The sequence below is a fragment of the Pipistrellus kuhlii genome, unplaced genomic scaffold, assembly GCF_014108245.1.
Source record: "Pipistrellus kuhlii isolate mPipKuh1 unplaced genomic scaffold, mPipKuh1.p scaffold_m20_p_8, whole genome shotgun sequence".
Taxonomy (NCBI): domain Eukaryota; kingdom Metazoa; phylum Chordata; class Mammalia; order Chiroptera; family Vespertilionidae; genus Pipistrellus; species Pipistrellus kuhlii.
The window spans coordinates 4838175-4847043 of NW_023425584.1; the positions used below are offsets into that span (position 1 = coordinate 4838175).

At 37.9% G+C, this 8869-nt stretch overlaps 1 non-coding gene across 1 annotated transcript; it reads left to right on the forward strand.

Annotated features, from left to right (window-relative positions):
• The first annotated feature begins 7538 nt into the window (after positions 1 to 7538).
• LOC118711999 lies at positions 7539 to 7720 on the forward strand. The gene has a single exon (XR_004985927.1). It is a non-coding gene; the product is annotated as a U2 spliceosomal RNA (small nuclear RNA).
• Positions 7721 to 8869: the final 1149 nt, after the last annotated feature.

An 8869-nucleotide genomic window follows, 5' to 3' on the forward strand; every position in this document is an offset into this window, starting at 1 on the left:
CTAACTTCTATTTCCAGGTGCCAGCAGTGTTGATATCCAAGCTCATTTGGATTCCCACATCTTAACATTTCTGACTCCCACATCCCAAACACCTATATTGATCTGTGACCTCCCTATTGCATCTGCCACATCATTTCTATTACCTCAAGTTTTAGGTCATTAGGGGCTTAAAAAATTACTTGAAATTTGATCATTTGATTTTTTTCCATTTGCAGAATATCCTTGGCACAAATATATTGTTGTGATAAAAACAGCAGCTGACTATTTTGTAGATTCACCAGGTAATTCTGTAAATGAGAAGCCCATTATCTATTCCCTTAAACATGAGTGACACTATGATTTCTGTTTCTGTTTTCAATTAACTCTCCCTTTCATGATTTTCTATCAACAAAACAGGCATACAGCTCCATATCTTTTTTGTCAATTAATACAATTTAAAATATAATTGTGTCACTACAGCTATTAAAATTAGCACAGAAGATGCTCCAGGATGTCAAATAATTCATTTCTATCACAAAACTCAATTAAAGGAGGAACCTTCAGAGCCCGTAGGAATTACAAAATTATCTTCCTTCATGCCAACTCGTATTCTAAAAAAGACAGAGGACCTTTGATCTTTGAGTCTTTTCAGGGGATTTAATTAACATTTGTAATTCTGGTACCTTGGGAAATTCACCCAACATATCTGAGTTTGGGATTTTTATTTCTAAAATCACTGCCCTAACCGGTTTGGCTCAGTGGATAGAGCATCGGCCTTCAGGCTCAAGGGTCCCAGGTTTGATTCTGGTCAAGGAAGGGCATGTACCTTGGTTGCTGACACATACCCAGTAGGGAGTGTGCAGGAGGCAGCTGACCGATGTTTCTAACTCTTTATCCTTCTCCCTTCCTCTGTAAAAAATCAACAAAAATTTTTTTTAAAAAAATCACATTAACAGTAAGTCTATAAAATTTTTAGAATTAACTTTTAGAAGTAACATTGAAATAAAACAGGAGAGCACAGTGGTTAGGGAAACAGATGCTGGAGCCAAGCAGCTTGGATTTGGATCCCATCTAGCTGGGAAACTGGTGAAGTTACTTAACCTCTCCCTGCCTCATTTCTTCCCCTGTAAAATGCAGACCTATAGCACCTGTCTCATAGGTTGCTGTGCTGAGTTAATGCTTATGAAGTACTTAGTGCCTGGCAAATAAATGCTAATTGTTGTCATGAAATAAATTCATATCATTGTCTGAATATGATATTGAAAATATTTTTAATGAAATGAAATTACAATTTTAAACAAAGTAAATTATTTTAGACATTTTTTAGTCTGTAAATTTATGGTCAAATTGGATGTTTCCTCATTATCCTTCCTATCCCACCAGCTACTCTGTCCTGGAGATTTCTGAGAGGCTGTGACTGCCCAGCTGCTGTGCTCAGTGGTTGAGCATCAGCCTATGAACCAGGAGATCTGGGTTTGATTCCCCATCAAGCTCAGGTCAGGGCTCATTGTTGATGTTGCTATCTCTCTCTCTTCTCCCTTCCTCTCTGATATCAATAAAAATATTTTTTTAATAAAGAAAGACTGGCATTAACAGCATTTTCCTAGGTTATGTTTTCATAAATTGTGAGACTGAAACTTCAAAATACACAACTGAATTTTTCACTTTATCAATACTTAAATGTAAAACATATGATCAATAATTTACTTTAATAGTACATATAAAGAAAAATATAGGAAACATTAGTGCCCACTTTCCTTAGCTTAATATACAAATGTAATTTTATTAAATACACTTAGTGAGATTGCTTGATACCTCAGTAAATGTGAGGAATCCAACAAAGTGCAAACAGGTAAGAGAAATGGGAGAAGAATGCATCAAAAAAATTCAAATTCACATTAAACTTGTCCAACAAAACAACAGTTGCACAAAATATTTACCTATGTATATTTATTTCATGTTGGTTGGTTTCAATTATAGTTTTGTTTTGTCAAGTCATTAACTTTAAACTCCATTTATTTAAATATCCACTATGAAACCAAAGTAACAAAACAAATTTCTTTTCACTGGTGATGTGGATATGAATTATCTCACAATGTTGATTATTACATATTAATACTTTAATATTAAGCATATATGTAATATATAATCTATATATACTTTTTCTTTAAATGATTTTATACTTTTAGCCGAAACCGGTTTGGCTCAGTGGTAGAGCGTCGGTCTGCAGACTGAAAGGTCCCAGGTTCGATTCCGGTCAAGGGCATGTATCGATACATTGGTTGCGGGCACTTCCCCAGTAGGGGGTGTGCAAGAGGCAGCTGGTCGATGTTTCTCTTTCATCGACGTTTCTAGCTCTCTATCTCTCTCCCTTCCTCTCTGTAAAAAATCAATAAAATATATTTTAAAAATAAACAAATAAATAAATAAATAAATAAATAAATGATTTTATACTTTTAACATACTAGTAATAATAAAGGTATATTTCTATGTATTAATAATGCCATTATGTTGACAAGTAAAAATTAAATAATGTACTTCATTCCGTACATTGCCTTATGTTATTTATCTATTAGTTCCTTTACATAATAATAAATTGTTTAAGGCATTTCTGTATAAACAAGATAGTAATATTATGGAGGGGTTTTTTTTGTTTTTTTTCTCTCTTAATAGTACTATTATGTTAATTGCACCCTTAAAGTGACTGCCATTTTATGTGAAATACTATTAGATTAGTAAAGCAGTGCAACTTTTCAATAAGCATTTTTTCAATATACACTGAGTGGCCAGATTGTTATGATCTTTGGATGCATAATCATCTGGCCTCTCAATGTACTTCTCATGAGTACCTCATTTATTTGATATCAAAGATACTATAAGTCATGCACCTAATCAGTTTTCCCCTTTGCACTGGCTGATAGTGTCCCAGCCACCGGGACAGCAACGTGGGAGCGAGGAGACACCTGGAAGGGAATGAGGGAGGACAGGAGATGCAGAGAAATTGAGGCAAGACAGGGTTCTGATCAAGCCTCAAATTTTATTTGTTGCAGCCGCAATATAAGTACACAGGTTGTAGGGGGAAGTTGCCGAGGAGACATTCCAGGGCTGGGAGGGTTGTGTATCAGCAGGATGTGTCTGCAGGGGAGAATACAGCAGAGATTCTCTGGGGAAGGGCGAGTTATCACAACAGGTGTGCCTTGCTCAATGGCCAGATATGCTGCTAGGCATTTATTATAGATTGTTTCTAGTTAACTGCCACACCGCAGCTTGTCACATGAGTTCTGGTAAGTCAGAAACTCAGTGTCTAAGATGGAGGTGTGTCTTTTAAGATGTAGTCACTAATTCTTTTTCGGCTCCCGACATGATAGAAAGCTCAGGGCAAATAGGTGGTCGATCTTCAGCAAAAGCCTAGAATACTTTTGGTACCCATCTGAGATACAAACACACTGAGCGGCCAGATTTTATGCGTTCAGGGATCATCATAATCTGGCCACTCAAAGTATATCAAAAACCTTGAAAATGTTCATCATCTTCACCCAACTTCTAGAAAGTAATTCTAAGAAAATAACCTGGTTTGTTTTTTTTTAAGTTTTATATGTGAAGATATTTATTGTAGCATGATTTACAGTAGGGAAAAGCAGAAAAGGTTAAGTAAATTATGGTATAGCGTATGGCAGAATCATGGAGAGCTTTGTAGAAACATGGAGATTGCTATGCTATAATATTTCTATGCTATGTAAAAAGCAAAATGAGACAATATATCATTACAATTATATTAAAAAAAACAGAAAAAATGAATTGAACAGAATAGAAAGATGTTAACAGCGCTATCTTATGAATGGTGAAATTAACAGGTGATTTTCTTTCTTCTTTATAATGTTTCTGTAGTTTCAAGATTTTCTAGAATGTACATTACTCATACTTATAATCAGAGAAAAACTTAATGGTGTAATGAAAAATTATACCTAAGCAGATTACTGTTCATGCTTATTAATGTGCTCATTAAAGAAGTACTTATTAAAAATGTGCTGATGGGAGGGGTGTGTGTGTGTGTGTGTGTGTGTGTGGTGTATATGTAATTTTTAAAACTACTGTAGTCTTAAATTGAAATGTAGAGTATTAAATGTACCAACACCAAGGGAGTAGGGCAGCAAAAAAGATCTATCACCAGTCAGCCCATTTTATGCATATAGCTACTTCCCAGAAATGGACACATCCCCACTTCAAGTGCTTTCCTCTAAAAGATTTCTATAAAATGCACTTAGGCCTTATCAATGAGGGCATTACTGTTTAATTACTTTAAGAGTAAAATTAATTTGGGCTAAAATATAAAACTAGGTCCCTCATATACAAATATTACTTGGAGCAGGCAAAGCTACACCATTTCTTAGAACCTAAGTCCTTTCCTTAAGGGTCAACATTTTCCTTTTGCTAAGAGTTATGTTTTAAATTTACTGTAAGGATACCCAGTTGACCAGGCAAGTCTCTTATTATAATGAAAAATGAAAGAGCCTAAGAATAGCTCAAGGAAAACCAAGTTGTCAACTTTCTCCTTTTTCCTATCTTCTGCCTCCCACCTCTCCAGCACCAACACACATTCATGGCATTTCCCAAGATTAGGTTCCATTCTACTGGGTAGATCAATCAATACTGATGCCCACATTAAATCCTTTTCAATTGTAGTGACTTTTTGAAAAGAGTATTTTTATCATTTTCTCCTGATTATATAAGAAATCCAGGGTTTTTGTATGTAATTTAATGATACAAAATTGTATCAAATCAAAAGTAAAAGTTGCTAAAATGGCAACCATTCAAAAACAACCTACCTTGTCCTGGCTGGTTTGGCTCAGTGGATAGAACATCGGCCTGCAGAAGGATCCTAGGTTTAATGCCTGTCGAGGGCACATGCCTGGATTGTGGCTTGATGCCCAGTGAGGGGTCGTGCATGAGGCAGTTGATCAATGATTCTCTCTCATCATTGATGTTGCTATCTCTCTCTTCTTCTCTGAAATCAATAAAAACATATTTAAATAAACAAACAAACAAATAAATAAAAATAACCTACCTTAATACAACAGTATATGTCCTTCCATGCCAGAGTCTCTTCATCTTCATATTCACATATGGGCAAATTTGTTTCTTTCATACAAATGAGATCATGCTAAAAATGTGTGTTGTATCTTGTTTTTTTTCTGCTTAACAATATACTTTAGATATCTTTCAATGTCAGTATTATAGATCTATCTCATTTCTTTGTAAGAACATCATCATATTTCACTGTACACATTTAAACCAGGATATATTTCATAAATCCTCTACTGAGAGAAATGTAGGTTTGTCTGATATTTTTCACTATTATAAATAAAGCCGATGGTAGCAATATTAAGTGAACTATTAGTAATTTCTATAACCAGGAGTGGCAGAAAAAGACAAAATTTTGCCCTCAGGACATATGAAAAAAAATGCTCCTAGAAGAGCTTTCCAGGCTTACTCATACATAAGTTGGCCATGTATTTCATTGTTCACGCAGGACACTTTTGAGAAGAAATGGGGAAGCTATTAATGTATAATCTGTGTTAGCCCTAGAGCCATCTAGTTGGGTGCAGCAAGGTCCATGCCAATTGTGGGAGAAAAAGGTTGGGGGCGCCACTTAGGGCCAAGCATGGTCAAGAGGACTTCCGTGTAGGAGGGCTGGGTGGCAAGGGTATCAGAGCCTGAATGGGCAAAGAGAGCACCCATGCATGAGAGTGGTCCCTGGGGGGTCCGAGACTAAGCAGGAGATGAGGACATTCATGCAGTTTTGGTCTATTGTGAGGTTTTGGAGCCCAGTTGGCATAAAGAGGGTGTCCACGCATTGAGTATAGGAAGGGGGCACAGTGGCTGATTTTGGAGCTTTAACAGACTTGAGAAAAGCATCCTTGCAGGGGTTGGGGAGGGCTAGCGAGGTGTGAGGACTCAGAATCTGCACAGGGTGAGGGGTGTGTTCACAAGGGCTGTCAGAACCCATGAAGGGGATGAGGATGCCCATGCATAGGAGGAGTTGCCATGAAGTTGGAAAACTGGTTACATCCTGGGGAAATGAATAAATATATTAGAAACAAAGGAAGCAGGTTTCTCAATGTGAGAGAGGAGAGTTTATAAATATCCAAAACCCATTTAGACTGGAATTAAAGTATCAATGGAAATTCATGGTTTTCAATATCTACACTAATAAAAGACAAAGATGCAAATTGACCATACCTTTGCGATGCCTACCAGCCAATCAGGAGTATGCAAATTAACCAACAAAGATGGCAGGTTAATATACATATTGAGGCACTGAGAGGCTGGGGTGGAATGGGATGCTTGCATCATTGCCATGGCAGCGACAGAGATGTTCCGCACCACCCTAGCAGCTCTGGGCTTCTGGGCAGCATGGGAAGACAGAAAGGCGGCTCCAGGCCAGAGCAAAGGCAGTGCAGGCAGCCAGGGGAAGGAAGGCCTGTTCTTGCATGAATCTTTGTGCATCAGACCTCTAGTCCTATAGAATAAAGATATAATATGCAAATTTACCATCACTCCAACACAAGATGGCTGCTCCCATGTGGTCAAAGATAGCCACCCCCATATGGACACAAGATGGCTACCACAAGATGGCCAGCAACAGATGACAGTTGTGGGTGATCAGGCCAGCAGTGGAAGGCACATAGAAGGGACCAGGCCTGCAGGGGAGGGCAGTTAGGGGCGACCAGGCCTGCAAGGAAGAACAATTTGTTTCTAAATAACTATCCTAGTGTGTATGAAATGGTTTCTTAGTGGTTTTGATATGCTTCTCCCAATGGCTCATGATGCTCAAAATCTTTTCATTGTTGTGGGGTCGAACCCTGGGTTCAAAATAAGACCACTGGAGGCTGAAGATTGATTAAAAAAAGCAGGCAAGGATTTATTGAAAAACTGGCCAGGACTGCTGCGAGAGCACTACAGGCAGGTAGAGTCCATAGGACCGCACTGTTCCAGGTGTAGGCAAGTCTTTTTAAAGGTTCAAACCACAGGAATTTTCCTTTGTTCAAAATTGGAAAGGCTGGGAACATTGGAATATGGCCTTATCATGCCGATAATACAGAAGCAGAACTCAGAGGTTAATCTCTAAAGGTTATCTATAGTTTCTACCCCTGAAGCTACTGAGTCAGTGGGAATCAATCTCCTGTAACTACCCTATTGTTTAAGCAAGTAAGTGAAGGTCGAAGTCAGATACAGGGTTAAAATCCAAACAGCATGGCTCAGTGGATAGAGCATTGGCCTGTGGACTGAAAGGTCCTGGGTTCGATTCCGGCAGGGGCATGTGCCGTGGTTGCGGGCACATCCCCAGTGGGGGGGGGGGGGTGCAGGAGGCAGCTGATCGATGACTCTCTCTCATTGATTTTTCTAACTCTCTATCCCTTTCTCTTTCTCTCTGTAAAAAATCAATAAAATATATTTTAAAATTCAAACAGCAGTTTTTACCCAAGTATGATTGCTACCATATTTCATTCATGTGCTTATTGACCATTTATATATCTTCTTTGGAAGAATGTCTCTTCATCGCTTCTCGGCCTTTTGGCTAAGATCAAGTGTAGAATGTCTCTTCAGATCCTTTGTTCATTTTCTTTCTTTTTTTTTTTTTAATATATTTTATTGATTTTGTACAGAGAGGAAGGGAGAGAGAGAGTTAGAAACATTGATGAGAGAGAGTCATCGATCAGCTGCCTCTTGCACACCTCCTACTGGGGATGTGCCCGCAACCAAGGTACATGGCCTTGACCGGAATCGAACCCAGGACTTTTCAGTCCCCAAGCCGACACTCTATCCATTGAACCAAACCGGTTTTGGCATTCTTTGTCCATTTTGAATTGGTTATTTGTCTTGTTATTATTGAATTGTAATATTTTTTTATATATTCTAGACATAGCCCTTATCAGATATGTGATTCCTTTTCCCCCATTATTTTTCTATTTTTCCTCTCTACATCTCCCACCTAACTTATTCTGACATATTCACAACTTCCATGTAAAGAATTTTTGTGAGTTTACTTGAGCCAAACTGACTACAATTGCCAGAAAGCAAAATCTCAACATATTGAGATAATGCTCCAGAGAATGGTGGTTTTTCACCTAGTTTTATAAATTATTATCAGAGGAGAGTAAGTGAGTTACATGAAATCCATTGGTGATAGATTAGGAAAGTGGGAGAAAGCAAAGGAGAGAACCTCTGGGATTGAATAAAAAGTAAAATGATAGATAAATGCTATTTTTTACTTAGGTGGATACAAGATAATGAATAGTCAACAATTAACATGATAAGAATAACAATGAAGGAATTTGTGGTCTCCACCCTGGCGAATTGGTTGTACCCTGAGGGACTGGGAAAAGGGAAGTTACAAGTTGCCCTGACATTCCAAAGGTATGTTATCATCGATGCAAAAAGACAATAGGCGGTTAAGATCAAAGTTGATCTTTGTCAGGGACCTGACTACCCCCATAAACTGTTTTTTAAAGAAAAAGTTTTAATTTCAGACCATCCTTTATGATACTTTAGGTCTCTGGGTTTGCAAGGCCTTGCCTGCATTAGTCAGGTTAGCATGTGGCCCCTTTTCGTCCACATCTAGGATCTCATTTTCACCAGGTGGTTGGGAGAAAGGAAAACATTTTTGAAGTTATGTACCAACCTTCGCGCAATTCTTATTAAGCATACCAGCTGGTAAGATAGGTTTTGTTTTGTTTTTAATCTTCCAGAAGATTTAATCTTACAAATTTAAAGAAGTTATGCACCTTGTTCAAGGCCTGTCTCATTGTTACATGGCAGAGCCTAGATTTAAATGTGTGTCTTCCTACAAAGGAAATATTTCACCATAACTAGCTTTGAAATTTTATTT